Source organism: Hemicordylus capensis, chromosome 2 (genome assembly GCF_027244095.1).
Source record: "Hemicordylus capensis ecotype Gifberg chromosome 2, rHemCap1.1.pri, whole genome shotgun sequence".
Classification (NCBI taxonomy): Eukaryota; Metazoa; Chordata; class Lepidosauria; order Squamata; family Cordylidae; genus Hemicordylus; species Hemicordylus capensis.
This window is the reverse complement of record NC_069658.1, coordinates 193,400,831-193,420,770: the sequence shown is the minus strand read 5'-3', so window position 1 is coordinate 193,420,770 and position 19,940 is coordinate 193,400,831. Positions and strand designations below refer to the sequence as shown.

General features: G+C 44.6%; 1 long non-coding RNA gene across 1 annotated transcript; it reads left to right on the top strand.

Moving 5' to 3' along the window:
* Positions 1-8,944: 8,944 nt before the first annotated feature.
* LOC128348229 (uncharacterized) lies at positions 8,945-12,580 on the top strand. The gene is made up of 3 exons (XR_008318014.1): positions 8,945-9,100; positions 10,097-10,284; positions 12,314-12,580. It is a non-coding gene; the product is annotated as an uncharacterized LOC128348229 (long non-coding RNA).
* Positions 12,581-19,940: the final 7,360 nt, after the last annotated feature.

Genomic DNA, 19,940 nt, shown 5'->3' with positions numbered 1-19,940 from the left:
ATCCTGGAGAGACCCCCAGGGCTGGGAGGCTGGTTTCAGCCTCCCGCCGAGGATCTCCTCATGTGTTGTGCAGCAATACATGATCAGGAAGAAGAGGTTAATGGAGCGCTCGCTCCGTTAACCTCGGCTAAGGGGAGGCGTATATATGAGAGTTAGCTGCCGGGAGCTGCTAGGCTAGGCTCCCTTAGCTCGCTTTTTGGCAATCATGAGAATCGCCTCATAGTGTTGCTGCTTCCTGGGAGGGAGTGAAGCATGAAAGTTCATTATAGCAATACAGCTGGCCTCAGCTGAAAAAAAACCCATGAAGTACAACTGGAGGTAAAGTTGCGAAGGTGTGCTCCACTGTGGAAGAGGTGGCCTCTCCAGAGCCAACTTTCTGATATTATGTTAACGTTCTGTAAAATCCCCTGTAACAATCAGTGTGAACCCACACCAAGGCAGGAATCTCAGATTCATCTTGGGACACAAACTGACATCACTAATCTTATCACACTAATGTCAGTTACTGACTGGTAACTAATACTCCATAATATTTTCAGGGCACAAAACTGAATGGGGTTTTGGTTATTTTTTGGGGTGGAGTTTTGTGATTTTTTTGACAGTTTTCATTTCTGGGTCTGTTAACAGGGAACCCCAACTGGAGATGTGTGTTGCACCCTTAAAAAAGGCAGCAGAACTCAGAGTTTGCAGCACAAAACAGCAAAAAACCAAAAACAAAACAACCCTCCCTAGCACCAGAATCTGGATGAAGTTTTGGGAGGATATGGTGATGGTATGACTCTTTGATATTTCCCCCCCGGTATTAAGGAAGCCCAATTAGAGATGTCCCTTACCCCATTAAATGAGGCAGTGCAAAACTTGGGGTCTGTGGCACAGAACAGCAGAGAACTAGCACAAAACGCTGGATGGGGTTTCAGGGGGTAATATAATGTACAATATTTGGGGGTAAAGGGGAACCCCGACAGGAGATGTCAATTACAGCCTTAAATGAAGCAGCACAAAACTTGCTCCAACTTGAGGTTTTGGAGGGATATAATAATTTCAGTTCTTTGGGTGCTAACTAGGAAGCCCAACGTGAGCTGTGTGTGGTATACCCTTGAATGAATGGCCACAACATGTGGGGCTTTGCTGGGGAAAGCGCCAGTTCGGGAACAGACTTTAAAGAGAGTGGAGCTCTGCATGCAAGCACCTCTCTCCTTCTGTTAATAGATAAGCGGATCAAGCGGAGGACGTGTTCCGGGGGTAAGGAGGTATCGGCAGCTGGGCGGGCGGGCGGTTGGTCAGCGGCGGAAGCTGCGGGGGCAAGTGGCTGGGCCGATTTGGCCCTTAATGGGGGGTGGGCTTGGTTCCCAATTCAGCTGGGAGGGAGGGAGGGCGGGCGCCCTGCGGAGGGAGGGGGAATGGCGGCGGGGGGACAGGAGAGCCGTTACTAGGGCCCGTTGTTCAACGGGCCGAAATTCACTAGTACTTCATAATGCCATAATACTTACCTGGTGTCTTTTCTCCACCTTCATCTGGTTCTAGAGGGGGACAAGAGAAATGTCAAAGCTCGTTGCTGTCACCCCCAGCCATGTCCGGCTGAAACTATTTTGCTGCCCTAGGCAGATGAATTTTGCCCCTCTCCCCTGTATCTTTCTTGTATTCTGGGGGTGGGGAGGCATTGCCTCCTCCAGTTTCCCTGAAAGCAGACCCTCATACAAATGAATGCAATGAAGAAAAGAGACAATTCCTATGTCTGGAATGGAAATTCCATTTTTTAAAAAATTTGTATAGATAGAGAGAAGGAGCATTGCAGTGAGAGAAAGGGCACCATTTCCCCTCCACAACTCAGAATGTCTTGTTCTAGATATCTGGGGGAGGAATTGCTCCCCTCCCGCTGGATTTTCCTTGTTAGCTAGGAAGCACATTATCTGGAATTATTGGGGGTAGCCCTTTCATGAGGTGAGGTGAGGCTCAGGTGGCAGATTATTGGGGCACCAGCAGGCTGGCAATGTGTCCTTTACCACCACCACCCACCACCACAGTTGCTGGAGCAGTTCTTCAGGACCAATTTGACTCTAGCAAGCTTTGCAAGAAGTGCCTCTCTCAGCTCCATAAAATGTTTGCAAGAAGCACAAGGAGAGAAGAAGTTGCTGGCAGCCTTCCTTCCCACCACATGCCCTTGGGCAGTGACTGATGGGGATGACCAGAAGGGGCAGGCTGTAGTCTAGGGCAGGGGTTCTCCAACTTGGATCCCCAAATGTTGTTTGAGACTACAACTCCCATCATCCCAGCCCCAATGGCCAAAGGCCATTGGGTCCAACAATATCTCGAAACCCAGTTTGGAGAACCTCTGCCTGAGGGCTGTCTGCCTTCATCAGATATTGACATGTACTCCAGGAGTTTCCCAGCAATGTGTGTTTATTTGTGTTGGAATTTGGGAGTACAAGCTGTTGTGCTGTGAGAAGGCAACTCCTCTTTTACATCTCCTAGGAGTTATTTACACATGGCTTCATGCTGCAGGGTAAATGTTGAGCGAAGCCACTTTGAATCACACTCTCTGCTTTGAGGGAAACAGCCCCTCCCCTCTGCTCTCGGGTTTTATTTTGGTGCAGATTCACATCACATGCCTCCGTGTTTTCCTTCTAGCCAATGGGGGGCGGGGGGAGAAACTTCTGAAGCCTTTATCTGCATTCCTAAAGAGGTTTTCTTTCTTATCATATTAATGATTCTGAGGTGATTCCCACGAAATGGGGTTTGCGGGGAGAGCAGGCTTTTCAGTTATTGGCTTGTATGCAATGCACAAGTGTGGAATGTACTGTTATCTCAATATAAAAGAGAACCTTTTAAAAGAAAAAAGAAAAAGAAAAGAAAAGAAAAAAGAATATAAAAGAGACGTAGAACCTGCTAGAGCGTGTGGCCACACCCAGTGAGCTTTGATTACTAGCAAACTTTAGTAAAGCTCTGTTTAAAAGTGTGATACTGGTGCCTGGTGTAAATTACCCAACCAAGGAACAAACGCGGGTAGAATCCCAGACTTCCAACACTACCTAAGATGGTGTCTGAGGGGCAGGTGGCAGGGTGGGCAACAGGGCACATTACCAGCTATGGTGGTGGCGGCTCCGTGGCAGTGACCCATCTCGGCCCCACTGGTGCTCCTCCCTGCCGCACTACAGGCCTGGGGGCAGCCCAGTTCCAGCGGGCAGCTCGGTGCCAGTGTGGGAATGCGTGTGTGTGAGTGTCAGCAGAGCTGGTAAGGTGTCCTCTCGCCCTCCCCTCGAACACCATTTTAGGTAGGGAATCCTTCTTTGATTGTGTGGAGCAGAGTTTCTCAACCACCGGTCCGGGGACCGCTGCCGGTCCCCGAAGGGTTGAGCGCCGGTCCCTGACTGGGAGTCAACCCCCCCCCCCAACAACTGCAATCAAGGCACTCACTTCCTCAATTTTGCACATGGTACGGAAGAGGAAGAGTATCACCTTCTTGTCCCTTGCCTCCACGTGCTGCTGTGATCTTCCTACAGCTATTTTATTCCCTATCTTTACAGCTTCAAACTGTATGCGGTGTGGAAGGTATGCCACCTGAAGGGCTGCCACTTGAAGGGCTGCTGGTTCTTGCATGCTCATTGTTTGCAGCCAAAGGTTGATTGATTGAAACCCAGCTGCCTATTGTGGTCGAGGCGCCTTGAGAGGGAACGCTTTTTCCCTCTTGCATCGGTGGGGTGTTGTGGTCCCTCTGCCCCCTGTAACCCCCTGGTCTGCACCTCCGGTGGAGGACGGCGGTCCCCTTTATTACCTCGCCGGGTGCGGAGGACAATCTCTGGCCGGGATCATGCCGCGGTGAGGGCTAAGCAGAGGAGGGAGGGAGGAGGGCCGCCTTGGCTCACCTCGCAGGTATGCGCGGGCAGCATGTGGGACCACGTGAGCTGCGTGGCCCCAAAGGCAGGCTGGTGTGATTGGCTCCCGCAGGGGAGTTGGGAGGGGGGCACAGAAGTGCACATTGTGAGAGAGGATGAGGAACACTTGCTACACTCTGGTGCGCAAGCACAGTGGCGGCAGCTCTTGGACCCAGGCGACCTTCCGAGTGCAGTCCGGTGCACCATTGCCTCACCCACCCTGAACAGTGCCTCGTCTCCCCAGCGAGGAAAATGAGGCATCTACCACTACAACGCCCCACACCCTCCGCCATCTCAGAATCACCCCCTTTCTTTTAATGCCAGGTCTCCACCGCTCTTCTTCACATTTTCTTTCACCATTAAAAAAAACCCCATTCCCAGCACCTGCCATGTAACGAATTTAACGAGTTTTGGAGGAGCTGCACGGGTTTCATTAGGTCCACCTCACAAAGTGCACATCTAAGAGCAGGATCCAGATCAAGTCAGGTGATCATGACCAAGCAGCATTGACACAAATGAGAGATGACTAAATTAATTTCAGTGGGTGGTCGTGACTAACGTTGTCTGGATCCTGCCCTGCGACTACACAACTCCTGCTAAAACTCCACCTCCATCATGAGAGGGTTAAACTGTAGATTTCCGGCTCTACTGAGCTTGCCCTGCTCTCCTCTCCTCACCTCCTTTTTGCTTTGCTTGACATCCAGCCTGATGAAGCATTTTGGGGGATTCAAAAGCTTGCTTGTGCATTGTTTTCATTGCCCCCATGTAGCTTTTGAATTTTTCTAATGGCCCAACATCCCCTCTCCATTGAGTAATCACAAGCACCTCCACCCCCACCCCACACATACTGAAGACATACTGGAGACAAATTTGTTCACCCAGGCATTTAGATTCAGGGGTTCTCAACCTTGGGTATCCAGACGTTGGTGGACTTCTACTCCCATAATCCCCAGCCATAATGGCCAAATGCCATTGTGGTTGGGGGTTATGGGAGTTTAACTGAGGGACCCAAGGTTGAGAACCCCTAATATTCCATGTTTGCAAAAGATTCCAAATTTAATTATTTTAATGCTTATATTATTTTAATTGTAAACTGCCCAGAGATGCAAGTTTTGGGCAGTATAGAAGTCTGATAGATAGATAGATAGATAGATAGATAGATAGATAGATAGATAGATAGATAGATTTGAAACCCCTTTACTAACTGCCGGTCCGGGAAACTGCGCATGAAGAATGTAGCGGTCCTTGAAACTCTGCACGAAGAATTTAGCGGTCCTTGACTCCAAAAAGGTTGAGAAACACTGGTGTGGAGGAATGAGACCTAGACCTCTTGGGTTTCTGTAAATAAGCCCCTGTATTGTTGTTAATATTCCCAAACTTCTTTTTGTAAATAGCCCTTGCATTATGAAAGAATTCTAAATTGTATTATATTCCCCAAACTGCATTATGGTAGATAGGATTCTGTGGTTGCAAATCTCTGTGCACGGAGATGGCTGGCAGGGTCAAAAGTTCAAACTTGTTTTTCTGTAGATTGACAGTTGATTTTTTTGCAGGGGAAGAAATTTTTAAAAGGGAGGAAACTTTTGTTTGTTCTGATTGGCTGAATTAAGGAACTGTTGGGCCAGAGAAATTGTATATACTAGCTGGGCTGGGTGCAGAGCTGCCCAGCCGCGGTCTCTGGCTGACTTTTGCCAGCCTGTCCCTTCCTCCTGCTGTCGCCTCCTCATTCTGGCAGCCGGCCCAGCCCACTGCCGCCTCCTCATCCCAGTGGCTGGGCCGGGCCTGCCACTGCCTCCTCATTCCGGTGCCCGGGCTGGGCCTGCTGCTGCCACCTCCTCCTGGAGGCCTGGCCACCACCTCATCCTCCCGGCTACCGCCTCTTCATCCTGTTGGCCAGTCTGGTCCGGACCTGCCGCCACCTCCTCCTCATCCCGGTGGTCGTTTTCTCCATGTCCCGTTGCTAGTCCGGCAGCCTCTCACGAGAGCTGCCACGCATGGGATTAGCGACAGGTATGCCTAGGATAAATAAATATATAGATAGAGAAGGGAGGATGGAGAAGTCAAGAAGGTCTGCTGGAGCAAATCAGAGTCCTGGAAGTTAGTCAAGTCAAGTCTGCTGGAGAGAGTCAGAGCTGGAGGTTGCAGATGAAGGACGAGAGTCTGGAAGTCTGCTAGAGTGAGTTCAGGAAAGCAGAGAATGAGCAGCCAGCAAGACGTGAAGCCTAGCTGAAATCACTAGAAGAAAAGGAAAAGCCAGGCTGGATTGAGCCCCAGACCTGTGCTGTAATTACAACAAGAGACTACCCAGCAAACCAGAAGCTGAAAAGAAAGCACAGAGGACTCTGAGTAGGTACCGGTACCAGTCAGGTAGTGATTGCACTTTCCCAGTTTTTATTTTCCCCTGACCTGCTCTGTTAATAACTGTTTTGAATATGTATTTTTTGTTGCAAAAGTAATGTTTTAATTGAACCAATCTTTATAAGTAAACTTCCTTGTTATAAAAAAATTAGAAGCTTGTTGATTTGTCTCTACCCCATGCCTATAAGCCTTTCCACACTACTGTAGTGTTTGTTTGTTTGTTTTGTAATTTTTGATAAAGGCGAAGGGCTGTTGTATTGGTTCCAGCCATACCAAATGTCCACATGGTGGCAGCAGTAAAAAGGTCAGGAGGAATAGAGGGCTGTTCTTCCACAGCTTGTAAAGGGGAATCCTTCCCAGATTCCCCCTTTCAAGCAAGGCTGAACTGTTCGAACTGGGCCTGGTTCGATCCAAACCAGTCCCGGTTCGGTTCAAACTTTGACCTGCCCCCATTTAAGGGGGGCTGGTCAAGTTTGATCTTAAACTGGTTTTATACATCCCTACAAGGCAGATTCCTAGGTACTTCTGTAAGAGAAAATGTACCTTTTCTTTTGTTAACAAATTGCCTCTTCTTCATCATTAGGTAACCAGGATAGCTGTAATTATGAGAACCCTAGCTGCAGGGTGAGGTGCTGCTTATGGGAACTAGGGGGAATAGTTTTATTTATGGGAACTAGGGGGAATGCTCTCCACCCTCAACTAATCCCCTCTTTAACCCCCCCCTTTAAAAAATCTTGGGGAGGGTTGCGCAAAGATGCAAAGATGTATTGGGCGATGCTTCTGGCTGCTTATCTCGAAGGCATTGTGCGCAGTAACTGTGTTGCCCCCCATGTCTTCAGACTGCTCGCCTCCTCCCTGCGTCCTCCCTCTCCACCATTGTATTTTTTAAATAAAAAAAAATTATCTTTGCTTGTCTTGGCTAGCCTGCATTGACTAAAGGCATTTTTTTGGGAAAGGCACTCCCCCCTTGTGGCAGATTTGCATAAGTGCACTGAGAAGTTGTTAAAAAATAAAAAATGTCCACGGTGTCAACGACCGCCTCTCCCTTCGACACCCCCATTGGCCAGAGATAGAGAGGAGGAGGGGCCAGTAGATGTGCTCTAGAGGTGGAGTATGGAAGCTTCCTGCCTGGAAAAACTGCTGCAGTAATCAGACAGACTACTGCCTGAGAATCGCTGTGCTCCTGGCTTCAAACCACTGCCTCACCCAGTTACACTTTGCAACACTTTAAGGGCTGCAAATCTCGTACTGTGGAAAACGCCCTGGTGACTAGGCAGATTCTGTGTTTCAAATATTTATATTAAAATATTTATGTATTGCTTTTGAACAATTTTTGAGTATTCTCAAAGCAATTTACATAGAAAAAAGGAGATGGGTCCCTGTTCCCAAAGAGTTCACTGTTTTAAAAGAAACACAACGCTGACAGCAGCAGCAACCACTGGAGGGATGCTGTGCTGGGGTTGGATAGGGCCAGTTGCTCCCCATCCCCCGCTGAATATAAGGGCATCACTACTTTAAAAGGTGCCTCGGAGACCACCGATGACACTTTTACCTAGGCCAGCTCAGTTTCTTAAGTCTGCCTGAGCATTAAGCTAATTCACCTTGAAACATCCGTTTAGACAAACATCAAGAGCAACACTAATTCTACACTTCCATCCTTCCCAGAAACACTTCAGTGACTCTCTGGGGAGTTATAGAACAGGGGTGGGCAAACTTGCTCTCCAGCTGTTGTTGAACTGCAACTCCCATCATCCCCAGCCACATTGTGGCTGGCCATTGTGGCTGGGAATGATGGGAGTTGCAGTTCAACAACAGCTGAAGGGCCAGGTTTGCCCACCCCTGTTACAGAATCTACCACTTGCCTGCAAATTGCATCCATACCTGCCAACATGTCCCTACTCTCCCGTTCAGGTGAATGGGAAAATAGGGCTATGTTGGCAGGTATGTTCTCCACCTGAATTGTGGTAAAAGTCTCCTTACCACTTAGCAAGTCTACAAAGCAACAGCATGTAAAGTGAGGGGCTAGCCTTCAGTAACTGCCAACAAATGGCACGATGGTGTCTACTTTAAATCCAGTTGCTTGCAGGCTTGCCATGGTCTGCCATTGGTATATATAGCAGGTCATTGTTAAAGATGGGTGAACCCCACCTTCTTTACCCTACCATTTCAATCTGAAATGGGCCTGGCCTTTCGGAGAGATAGATGAGACCAAAATTTAGCTGAACGTTTAGGCTTCAATCAGCAACAGATGGAAGGTGCATTCTTTCTCTCTCTATTGAGAGAGAGAGAGAGAGAGAGAGAGAGAGAGAGAGAGAGAGAGAGAGAGACTGACTCTTGGAGAAAGCTTGGGTATTTGATGAGATTTCTCAAAAACGCAGAGAGACTTGGTCAGTGTTTGAATTGTGGGGCGGGAGGAGCAAGGGGGTGGGGCACCGGACGCAGGAGAGATCCCTGCCTGGTTGGAATCCTGTTTTCTCCTTCCTTTTCAAAACCTATCTTGAGATGGGGGTGGAGTGGGGTTCAGGGAAACTGGTTGCATGAAAAGCTGGGGACAATGCATGGTCCATTTGTAAGTTCAGTTTATTCTGAGCCAAAATTTCAGATAGTGTGGATAATAAATTACTAGGTTAATAGCTGGAGGCGAAAGAAAGAAAAAAGATTCTTAGTTTAGTTTAAAAACTGCAGTCCCACAGAGAGAGAGACTGAAAACACTTTTCTATTGGCTGACTTGATTATGACATCACTGTTCTGTTTCCCTGGTTACTGATTATTGTGGGTCTATGCAGTTGGTCTTTCACTCTCCCTTCCCGCTGTTCTTGAGAGCTTTGCTGTCTCCTTGCAGGTCTCAAAATCTTGTTAGTCCTTTTAAGGTAAGAAAGTCTCCTGGGTGAGTGTGTTCTGTTCCTTCAGCTACCATTCTGAGCTGGACTCTCACTGTCTTTCCTGCCTATCTTGATAGATTTGCTGTCCACTTTGTGGTCTACAAAATCTTGAAGGCCCTAAGGATAAAAATGCTGCCATTCTTAGTGGGTGGGAGATCGGGGGCACTGAGGAACGCTGCCCCTATGCCACATCCTTAGAGATCTTAGGGATACAGAGAAAAATGAGCTAGTGAAGAGTAGAAGACAAGGGAGAAGATTGAAGGGGAGAAATGGTATACAGGAGGGAGGGGGACAAGGAGAGAAAGCTTGAAAAGTCAAAGTGCTAACAAATCCACACATACCAAAAAGCATGGAAATCGTAAGTTAAGGCACCCAACCTTACATTCTGTGCTCTGTAAGAAGTGAATGTTTAGAGAAAATATGTTTTTTCCATTGTTAAGTGATACACAAGTCAGCTAGAGAAGAGCTGAAACTATGTTCTCTCTGTATGAGTAAATATGCATAGGACTGGTCATTGCAACAGGCTGGCTCTGATTGAAACTATTTTATAGCTCTGTTTAGAGCTTTTTGGGGTAATCTGGTTAAATATGTTATTTGTTAGAAATATACAACTTTTAAAGTGATGTAGAAAGACATGGATAAAGATACAATGAAAAGTGAAAATTGTTATTAAAATATGTATCTACCACTTTTCAACAGAAAGTTCACAACAGAAAATTTTTAAGGATGGGGCTGGGATATCCCTGAGGAGGTCAGGGCTTCTGTATTGATTCCCCCATCCCTTGCCTACCACATACTGTGGATGACACCCTGAATTGGCTTCTCTTGCTTCTCTCGTACCCTGCTATGAATGAAGCCCTAGATGTGAAAGGAAACAAAATGGTGGCCCTTGGGCAGAAAAAACAACAACTCTTTGCTGAATTATTTGTTGTAAAGTGGATGACTCCTTTTTTGAAACCAGCTTCCTTGTCATTGTTCTCTCAGGTCCTGAGTCTTCCTGTCAGTTCTGATTGGTTCTTGTTGACTTTGTAAACCAGTAGAAGGACACAGCTCAGAGACACTTCCCATCACTTCTCAAGCTGCTCTGACCATCTCTCCCTTTAATTCTGTGAAAATGAAACTGTGGGTCTTTTTCCTGCTTCTAGGTTTTGCCTTCACCTTGGTGACTGCAGGTTAGTTTCATTATGATCACTTTTCTCTGGCCCTTCAGGCAAGAGCTACCTCTGTGCTCCTGGCTCTACTGTGGAGGTCACTGATGACACTGGGCTCCAGTGTAGTTTTTGCTTTTTGTTCTCCTTTTCTCTGATCTCATTTGAAAACAAGATTTTTAAGAAATCAAAGAAAAAAGGGAGAAGTGTTACCAAATGATAGAGATCTACTTTCTCATTGTGGCATATACTACATACCTATTTTAAGGTTGTTCAAATTGTCACGCTGTCTGATTTTTGATATGAATGCATGAGCACTCCTCTCCCCATACCCCTCCTACTGTAATATTCTCTCTCTCTCTCTCTGTCTCTTTTCACAGACGTTGTTCCCCTGATCTGCAGCTGTTTGGGTGGCATTTTTTTTGAATGGAAATGACCTTGACCTTGACATTGACATTGTTTTTGCAGCCTCATCACTGTCAATTGATGTGCAGCTAATGCACACTGAAAGATTCTTTTTAAAGTCAGTTTCCAGGATGAAAATAAATCCCTAAATCCACCACAAACATTTCCTGTCTTTCAAGCCCTCCAGTAAAATTGCCCAAGGAAAGAACATCTTTTGATGGGGGCATGAACATTTCTGTAAGGCTTCTGAGCTTTTCTCTTGAGAAGAGAGATTGGTCAGCTGGAGCAATGAAAATGTATTTTTAGGTGCTCTGCAATTCCTTATGCCCAGAGACTGGGAAGGTGAATGTATCTTTGCTGTTCTTCCCCAGTTTTTCAGAGACCCAGATAAAGTTTAAGTAGTGGGATCAGGTGTTTAGTACCCTGGTATGACTTTTGGGATTGATCATAATTCTCACTTAAATTATACATATGCTGTTACATGGTGCTTCATTTTGTATCACGTAACTGGGGTCTATATTGCCATGAGATATTCCTAATTGGCTGCCCAAGGTAGCACTTGTAACACTTATTTTCCATTCCTGGAATTTCTTTTCTGAATGTTTCTTTCTTTCTTTATATTAAAATATTTATGCATTTTCCACACTCCCTTAGAATGCCTAAACTGGCTAACAACACGGAAACAATTAAGCTGAAATACCCATTAAAAAGACAATCAAAATACAATGAGCAGCAGTGAAACAACTCAAATTGTGTACTATGTGGTCTCAACTGTGATCTTTATACTATGTTCACTTATAAAATATTTACAGTCATGTTGATCCATTACAACAATAACAAAAAATCAGCATACCATCTGGATAATACCATTATGATCAACAGCCAAAAAGTTGCAGAATAGTAATCTAGAATGGAATTTCAGAATTAAAATAGAATTTTTTTCTCACGATCCATTGGATGTTATGTATGGGGGATGGTGTGGGAAGGAAGGGTCAGGAGGTCTGACACAAGTTTGTACTGGGCCCAAAGAAACTATGCTTGGACCCTATGTTGCTTTTACCTTCCTAGTCATTGGGAATAAGGAACTGCAGAGCTCTTAAAAGTACATCTTCATGGTTCCAGCTGATCAATTTTTCTCCTCCGGAGGCAAACAGAGAAATGTTATCGGCTGCCTCCCAAAATCAAGTGCTTCCACACCAGATGCCCTTTCAAACTTCCTTAAGTATATTTTGTCAGAAATTTAAAAGATGGGAGATGCCAAATAATACACATCGGTATGAATATGCCAGGATTTTGAAATGGAGCCTCATCTGGTAGTATAGACATAAGATGATGGAGACTTCAGCCCCTAGTTGGGAGATCTCATATTTGAATCCTCCCCAAGGATATGACAGGAAGCACATCAGGGAGAAGGCTATCCTAAAGCCCTTCGTTCTGACATGGCTAATTTTGTATGAAGTGCACAGACTCCACTCCACTCCTCACAGGAAAGCATTGCAAGATTCCTTGCCCATCTTCTGATACAGTCAATTCCAGGAAAAGTGACACTTTGTAATTGTGTTTACATGTGCACCTTGGCTCTAAGAGCACCACCTGTTGCAAGCAAAATTCTGATCACCTATATGAAATACTTTCTTTTCTCTTGCAGGTTATGGCAGATATGGAGAAGGAAGCCAATCTAACCGTGTCTTTTGGAATTCTGGCCGTAGCTCTGGTCATGAGGGCCGTGGAACAAGCCGTTCTGGTGGTGGTGAAAGTGATTCTTTTCGAAGCACCTATGAAGCATAACGTGGTGGGGTTCTGTCACTTTTGATGGATCCTGATAATGCTCTTATCAGTTGCTAGTAAAATTTATATTATCGGATAATAAAAAATAGCAACATTTATAATAAAAACCAAAAGTATTGCAGAAAAACTGAGTTACGTCTTTTCTTTTCTTCCTGAAGCACAGGGATCTCTAGCAGAGCTGAAAATTGATTTCCAGTAGTATATTTTATTTATTTATTTATTTATTTATTAAAAATTTATTGTATACTGCCTCCTCCAAAGACTCTAGGTGGTAAACAGTAACAATAACAGCAGCAATGATTGTTTAAATTTTTTTTTAAAGCCTGGCAAAAAAGGTAGGTCTTAAGAAGGGCCTTAAAAGCCATTAAGGAGGGGGCTGAATCGGTCTTCCAAAGAAGAGGGGTGGCCACAGAGAAGACCCTCCTATGGACCCAGGCACCATGCACTACACCAGGGCCCAGGAGACTAAAGAGGGCCAACTGAGAAGACCTCACAAGACGGGATACAACTGGCTGAGAGAGGTGATCCCGGAGATACAGTATACAGGTGTTAAGCCCATAAGGGTTTTGTAGGTGAGAACCAGCATACGTCAAGTGAAATTCCATCACACAAATTTACTTGCAAAAGTCTAAGGTTTTATACTCCTTAGGAACAACAGATGTAAAAAATTTATTTTGAAGTATTATATGATGCACTAAAATTGACACCCAAATGAAATGTTAAATTAGTTGCTTTGGAGTATCCTTTGATCAATTTGTATAATACTTTCTGTCCTGGCTGCTTTCCATGCCATCCACTCTCATCCGTACTTCTCATGTAGAAACATACTTAGAATTGGGCTTAATTAAGCTTAAAAGGGAGAAGAAAATAGCATACAGGTGAAACTCGGAAAATTAGAATATCGTGCAAAAGTTCTTTAATTTCAGTAATGCAAATTAAAAGGTGAAACATATATGAGACAGACGCATTACATGCAAAGCGAGATAAGTCAAGCCTTAATTTGTTATAATTGTGATGAGGCGTACAGCTCATGAAAACCCCAAATCCACAATCCCAGAAAATTAGAATATTACATGGAACCAAGAAGACAAGGATTGTAGAATAGAACAATATCGGACCTCTGAAAAGTATACAGTGTACTGTGCTTGATTGGCCAGCAAACTCGCCTGACCTGACCCCATAGAGAATCTATGGGGCATTGCCAAGAGAAGGATGAGAGACATGAGACCAAACAATGCGGAAGAGCTGAAGGCCACTAATGAAGCATCCTGGTCTTCCATAACACCTCATTAGTGCCACAGGCTGATAGCATCCATGCCACGCCGCATTGAGGCAGTAATTGCTGCAAAAGGGGCCCAAACCAAGTACTGAATACATATGCATGCTTATACTTTTCAGAGGTCCGATATTGTTCTATTCTACAATCCTTGTCTTCTTGGTTCCATGTAATATTCTAATTTTCTGGGATTGTGGATTTGGGGTTTTCATGAGCTGTACGCCATGATCATCACAATTATAACAAATTAAGGCTTGACTTATCTCGCTTTGCATGTAATGCGTCTGTCTCATATATCAGTTTCACCTTTTAATTTGCATTACTGAAATTAATGGACTTTTGCACAATATTCTAATTTTCCGAGTTTCACCCGTAGGACAGGGGTGACCATTCTTTAAGCTTTGGGGCTGCCATACATATATGAGGTATGTCCATGAGGGATTTCAGCAGACATACATTTTAAAAACACCTGCAGCAATATTTCAACAGAGTATAATATGAAGCAGGAGGCTTTACTTTCTAATATGACAGCACTGGGTATGTTGGTGTTTTTCCTAACAGAATGTTAGGATTCAGCTTCATGACAACACAATAACAAGTGTACCTGGGCATGAAGGATACAGTCTTATTATTCACAACAGACAGAACTTTAAAAAGGGTTGGGGGGGGAGTTTTGGCTAGGAGATCTTGCACTCCTGTGAATATTTTTTTTAATCCTCACAACAGCCCCATGAAGTAAGTTCCTGCCTACTAAGTAATTTCTCAGTGGGGGGTGGGGGTGTACTTATTTTGGGTGTGAGCTGGAAGGGTGATTGATTGTAGAAGAAATTTGCATGTTTTGAAAGATGGTAGCTGACGGGTTCAGGATTCAGCTTCATGACAATATCAAGGGTACTTGGGCATGAAGGATACAGTCTTATTATTCACAACAGACAGAACTTTAAAAGGGGGCAGTTTTGGCTAAGATATCTTGCACACCTGTGAATATTTTTTTTAATCCACACAACAGCCCCATAAAGTAAGTTCCTGCCTACTAAGTAATTTCTCAGTGGGGGGTGGGGTGTACTTATTTTGGGTGTGAGCTGGAGGAGTGATTGATTGTAGAGGAAGTTTGTGTGTTTTGAAAGATGGTAGCTGATGCGGGGGATAAATTTTTAAGATAATTTTTGAGCTTCACACTGGATCTAAAATTATCCATTCCCCTCCCTAATTTTGCAACAAGGGAATCAGATAATTTCAGCACCACTTCAAGACTAGCAGCTGGGGGAAGCCTGGACAAACCGCTTTGCTAATGGTTATTTTGTGTTATATAAACAGGCTTTCCCCCATAGGAAAACATCCAAACATTTCTTGTCTGGTGTGGTAAAGTCCAGGAAAAACACAACTGTATACTTCTGCTTACATGTGCCCATCAGGTCTCCTGAATATGTTTTGAGTAAGTCTTTCTAGGGTGGCATTTAACAGGGATCCAACTAAATGTCAACATGGTTTCCTATCTTGAGGTGGTGGCCAGAGGTGCTTTCTATCAGCTTCGGTTGATACCCCACCTGCATCCATTTCTTGTGATAAACAACCTCAGAACAGTGGTGCATTTGCTGGTAACTTCCAGACTTGACTACTGCAATGTGTTTATGTGGAGCTGCCTTTATACATAGCCCAGAAACTGCAGTTGGTACAGAATGCAGCAGCCAGGTTGTTCTCCGGGTCATCTCAAAGAGACCATATTACTCCTGTATTGAAAGAGCTACACTGGATGCTGATATGTTTCCGGGCAAAGTACAAGGTGCTGGTTATAACCTATAAAGCCCTAAACAGCTTGGGCCTAGGGCATTTCAGAGAATGTCGTCTTTGCCATGAGCCACCCCTCACCCTGCCCTGCCCATTGAGATAACCAGGAAATGTCCATTTGCAGTTGCCACTGGCTTGTCTGGTAGCTACTACTACTGCCTTCTGTGTTGCTGCCGTGAAATGTGCTCCCTGTTGAGAGCCTCGCCATCTCTGACAACTTTAAAAAAGGCAGTCAAGACACATTTGTTCACCCAGGCTTTTAATTAGATTTATTTTAACATTGTGCTAATTTTTGAAATGTTCCACTATTTTACTGTTTTAATTTTGTTTTAATTTGCATTGTTTTTATTGTAAACCACCCAGAGACATAAATGTGTGTGTGTGTGTGTGTGTGCATGCGCATCTGGGGGATCACTGGGGTGTGTGCATCTGGGGGCCCACTGTGTACCTGGAGGGCCACTGTGTGAAACAGGATGCTGGACTAGATGGGCCTTGGGCCTGATCCAGCAGGGCTGTTCTTATGTTTTTAAATTTTGGTGGTATGTAAATATGTTAAAACAAACAAACAAACAAACAAACATATTCTATTTCCTCAAAGCATGAGCTATCAGAAACAAAACCCTGCTTATCTTAAATAAATCAAATAATAAATTAATAAATGAATGAATATCTCAAACAATTCCTTTTCACTCACAGATTATCACAGACACAAGGAGGAAGACTAAGCTAACTGTGTTTGGGTTCTGCCGGCTGGAAGCTGATCACTGCTGGTTAGGGCCAGCACAGTCCAAGCTGCTGCTGGATGGGATAGAGGGCTAGGAGCACAAAAGGTGCCAGAAACCTGGAGCTGGCAGTAGGATGAAGAGCTGGAAGAGCACCACCTGAAGAGACTGTTACAGCACCAGGAACAGATGGCTGAAGCAGAGGTGATTAAATAGGCACCAGGAAGCTTCCACCTATCTGTTGGTATTTGACTCTGCCTCACTCTCCACAGCTGCCTTTGTTCTTGTCTCCTCCACCTCACAAGGCGACTCTTCCAGAGCCAGTCTGTGGACTGCCAGTTGAGTGCTGTGCTCTCATTGCTGCATCAGGGCTCAGGTTTGGTGGCAGCAGCACTCCTGGGGTTCTGGTGGTGACCCTGGTGGTTCCCCCGCATGGACAGGGACTTTGGTCTCTGGAATATGTTGCTCCCTGTGAGTAATCTCATCCAGGTGCTCCGCAGAGCCATGTGGGGTGGACTGAGCCGTGGAGAGCCCTGGGTCTGAGTCAAGGGAACCACTGGTCATAGACTTCCCCTCTGGGGCTCTCTAGTCAAGAGGGTGTGGTATTTCTAATGGATCCATTCCGTGATCCAGGCCAGGTTTTAGATTAGTTAGTTTAGTCCAGTCCTAGACTGGGGTTGGGGCAGATAGAGAACCAGCAGGAGAATAGAAAGCACTCTGCCTTGCTGTACGCAACACTTCCTTCTTCACTGCCTGATCCTTGTGTGTTCCAACCCTTCCCCTCCGGGTTCTACAGGGAGTTCCTGACAGACTGCATCTTTTGGATTTGCTGGGTGTCATCATCAGTTCACAGGATCGTCGACTATCATGCTTATGGCACCGCCCCGTTCAGACAAATAGCACCGTAAGCGTGGTTGTCGGGTGCGGGGAGGCAGCTGAGTGGCAGCAAGAGGGATGAGTGACAGTGGGAGGGCGGGACTTCCTCCCTGCTTTCCCCTCTCGAGTGGCATTCACACAGTCAGGATTTATAACTTCTCAAGAGGGCTATTATGATAAGGTCACCCAGTAACAGTGTGTGGAGAGAGAATAGCAGAGGCCCAATAGAATAGGGCTCCTGAGAGAAAGCCAGCCAAAGAAGAATTTCTATATGAAAAGAAAGACCGCGCCTCCCCCCCATGTAAGTTCTGGCAGACATGACGAAGGAGAGCATTCTGATGACGTCTTCTGGAATGCTGCCTGCAGTGCAGGCCATATTGATGGCACTGAAGGTCAGTCAGGCTAGCCACATTCAGCCTTGGTGAATTTAAGGAGTATCTAACCTGCTACTTGCAACAGATTCTAACAGTGCCCATATCAGCCACATATTTTTATTTGCAAAATATTAATTAGCAAAGTTTAGCTTATTAACATCAAAATTTATATTATCAGATAGTATAGGTAACAACATTTATATTACCATTTAATTAAAAAAAGAAATTGCAGAAAAACCGAATCATGTTCTGTGTGTTCTTCTCAAAGCCTATAGATTTCTAAGAGAGCTGAAATGAATTTGAAAAAGAGTACCTCAAGCAAAATTTTCCACAGTTTGTAAATATCTAACTTTTTATGGTCCTGTTAAAAGAGAAATAGATGTAATGTAATATGATTGCACTAAAAATCATCAAAATGAAATGTTAAACTTTAGTTCCTTTAAAATATACTTTTCCTATCACATTTTGCAATACCTATTGTCCTGGCTGCTTCCCACACCATTCATTCCCTCTGTACTTTTCACATAAACTTAGAAGCAGGGTAATCAGCTTAAAAGGAGAAAGAAATAGCATAGTGTAGAGATCACAATTCTTTCTGCATTAGGGCTCCCATCCATTTATTAGTTATCTTGATAAGCGATTTCAGCAGGCACACCTTTTAAAAGCCCTGCAGCAATATTTCAACAGAATACAACATAAAGCAGCAGCCTTTGCTCGATAATAAAACAGCAGTAGGTATGTTGGTATTTTTCCTAAGCTTAATAATTATTTTTGCTTGGTATTATCTTAATTCCGAAGATTTTAGGATAGAGTTTCATGAGACAGGTTAAGATGCCTTTTATTTGTTTCTATGGATGCAACAGTAACTTGATACCAAAGTGTACCTGAGCATGGAGAGTATAGGCATTGTGTCCATGCGTGATACCTGAGGATCTAAAGGGTCAATAGGTGCAGAAAGGTTAAGAACCTCTGAGTTAAGATGATGAATTATTTCAACATGCTACAGCTATGAGCCCTGTACATTCTCTTGGTCATAAAATCTAAACTATACCATCTTCCTGATAGTTTGCATAAATCAATTAGATGACAAATGACACCGCTCCTCCATATTTGGTACAGATCTGATGTTAAATTGCTTAGACATATGGTTTAAAAATTGACCTTGTAAACGCCAGGAAATTGGTACTGGAGATATATATTTGCCATCTTTTTACAAATGTCCCTTTAAATGGTTTTCCCCCAAAATCCAGGTATATGTTGAAGCATATATGGGGGGTGGGGGGTGGAATCCACCCCATATTTCCTGAGATATTAGCCTCTGAAGTCCCCAAAAGAACAGAATAAAATCAACTCGGGGCACAGATCAGCTATTTTCCCCATTGAGAGATCTGAAGCCAGGGTTGGGAGGGGGCAAGTCCTGGCAAGTTCTGGAGAGTGACCAAGTGCACATAAAGAAAGTAGTCTAAACCAGATGAGCTCAAACAACACAAGACAAATGTTTTATTTAACAAAAAGGTGGATGAAAACATTCAAAGTATACATGGTACATTATAATGATAATGACCAAAACAGATTAAAGGAGAAGACATGGAGTGTTATTTTCCATGTTTCAAATCTCTTCACCAAGTTGTATTTTAACAAGAAGTATAGTACATCTTCCAACTATTCCTCAAATAACCTGCACTGGAGGTTTTTCACACAGGGCTTTTATTACGAATCCACTCCTGATTGGAGTGTGCCTTTCCACATAGTCGCTGGATTTAATCCGACCTTCCTGTGGGCTATCAGGGACCAGGACAGACAGGACTTTGATTTCCCCTGAATGGAGGCTGTGAATTCTGGCTTAGCCCAAGTTATGTTCGGCATAAAAACCCCCTCTATTTACAGTGGCTTTTGGAAAAAACAACTTTCTCCGAAGCTTATCTTTTGATGCGCAGAGGGGTCATTGCCGATACATTGGCTTAATAGCTCTTTCATGTTTTCTAAAAAAATGTTTGCTGGGTGGATTTCCAGAATGCCAAGTGTCAGCAGAGGGCGCTGCTTGGCAATGTGTCTTGTCTCGCTGATCTTGCAATCTTCTGCTAAAGGAGTTTGACAGAATCTTTTTCCCCACTAGCTGCCTTTTCAAAGAGGCAGGGAAAGGGTTAGCACCACTACTTGATTTTGGAGGTCTAGCAAGTGTCACAACCTGAGATGAATCACCCTAGCTAAGTAATTATGCACTGGGGGAGGGGAGGCTGTGTCATGCACTGAGAGAGAAGTCAGCTTAGCTAGGATGTCTGTGTACGGTCACAAAAACAACTCTCAGTAAGCTGGCCTTTCCATTAGCACTTGACACAGAGAAGGTGTGAAAGCTGTTTTATTTTTGGCACAAAGTGCAGCTCAGATCTGCCAGTTGGGCAACTTATATTTCCCCCCTCCTCCTGAAGCCTTTAAAAGGCTTGTGACAAG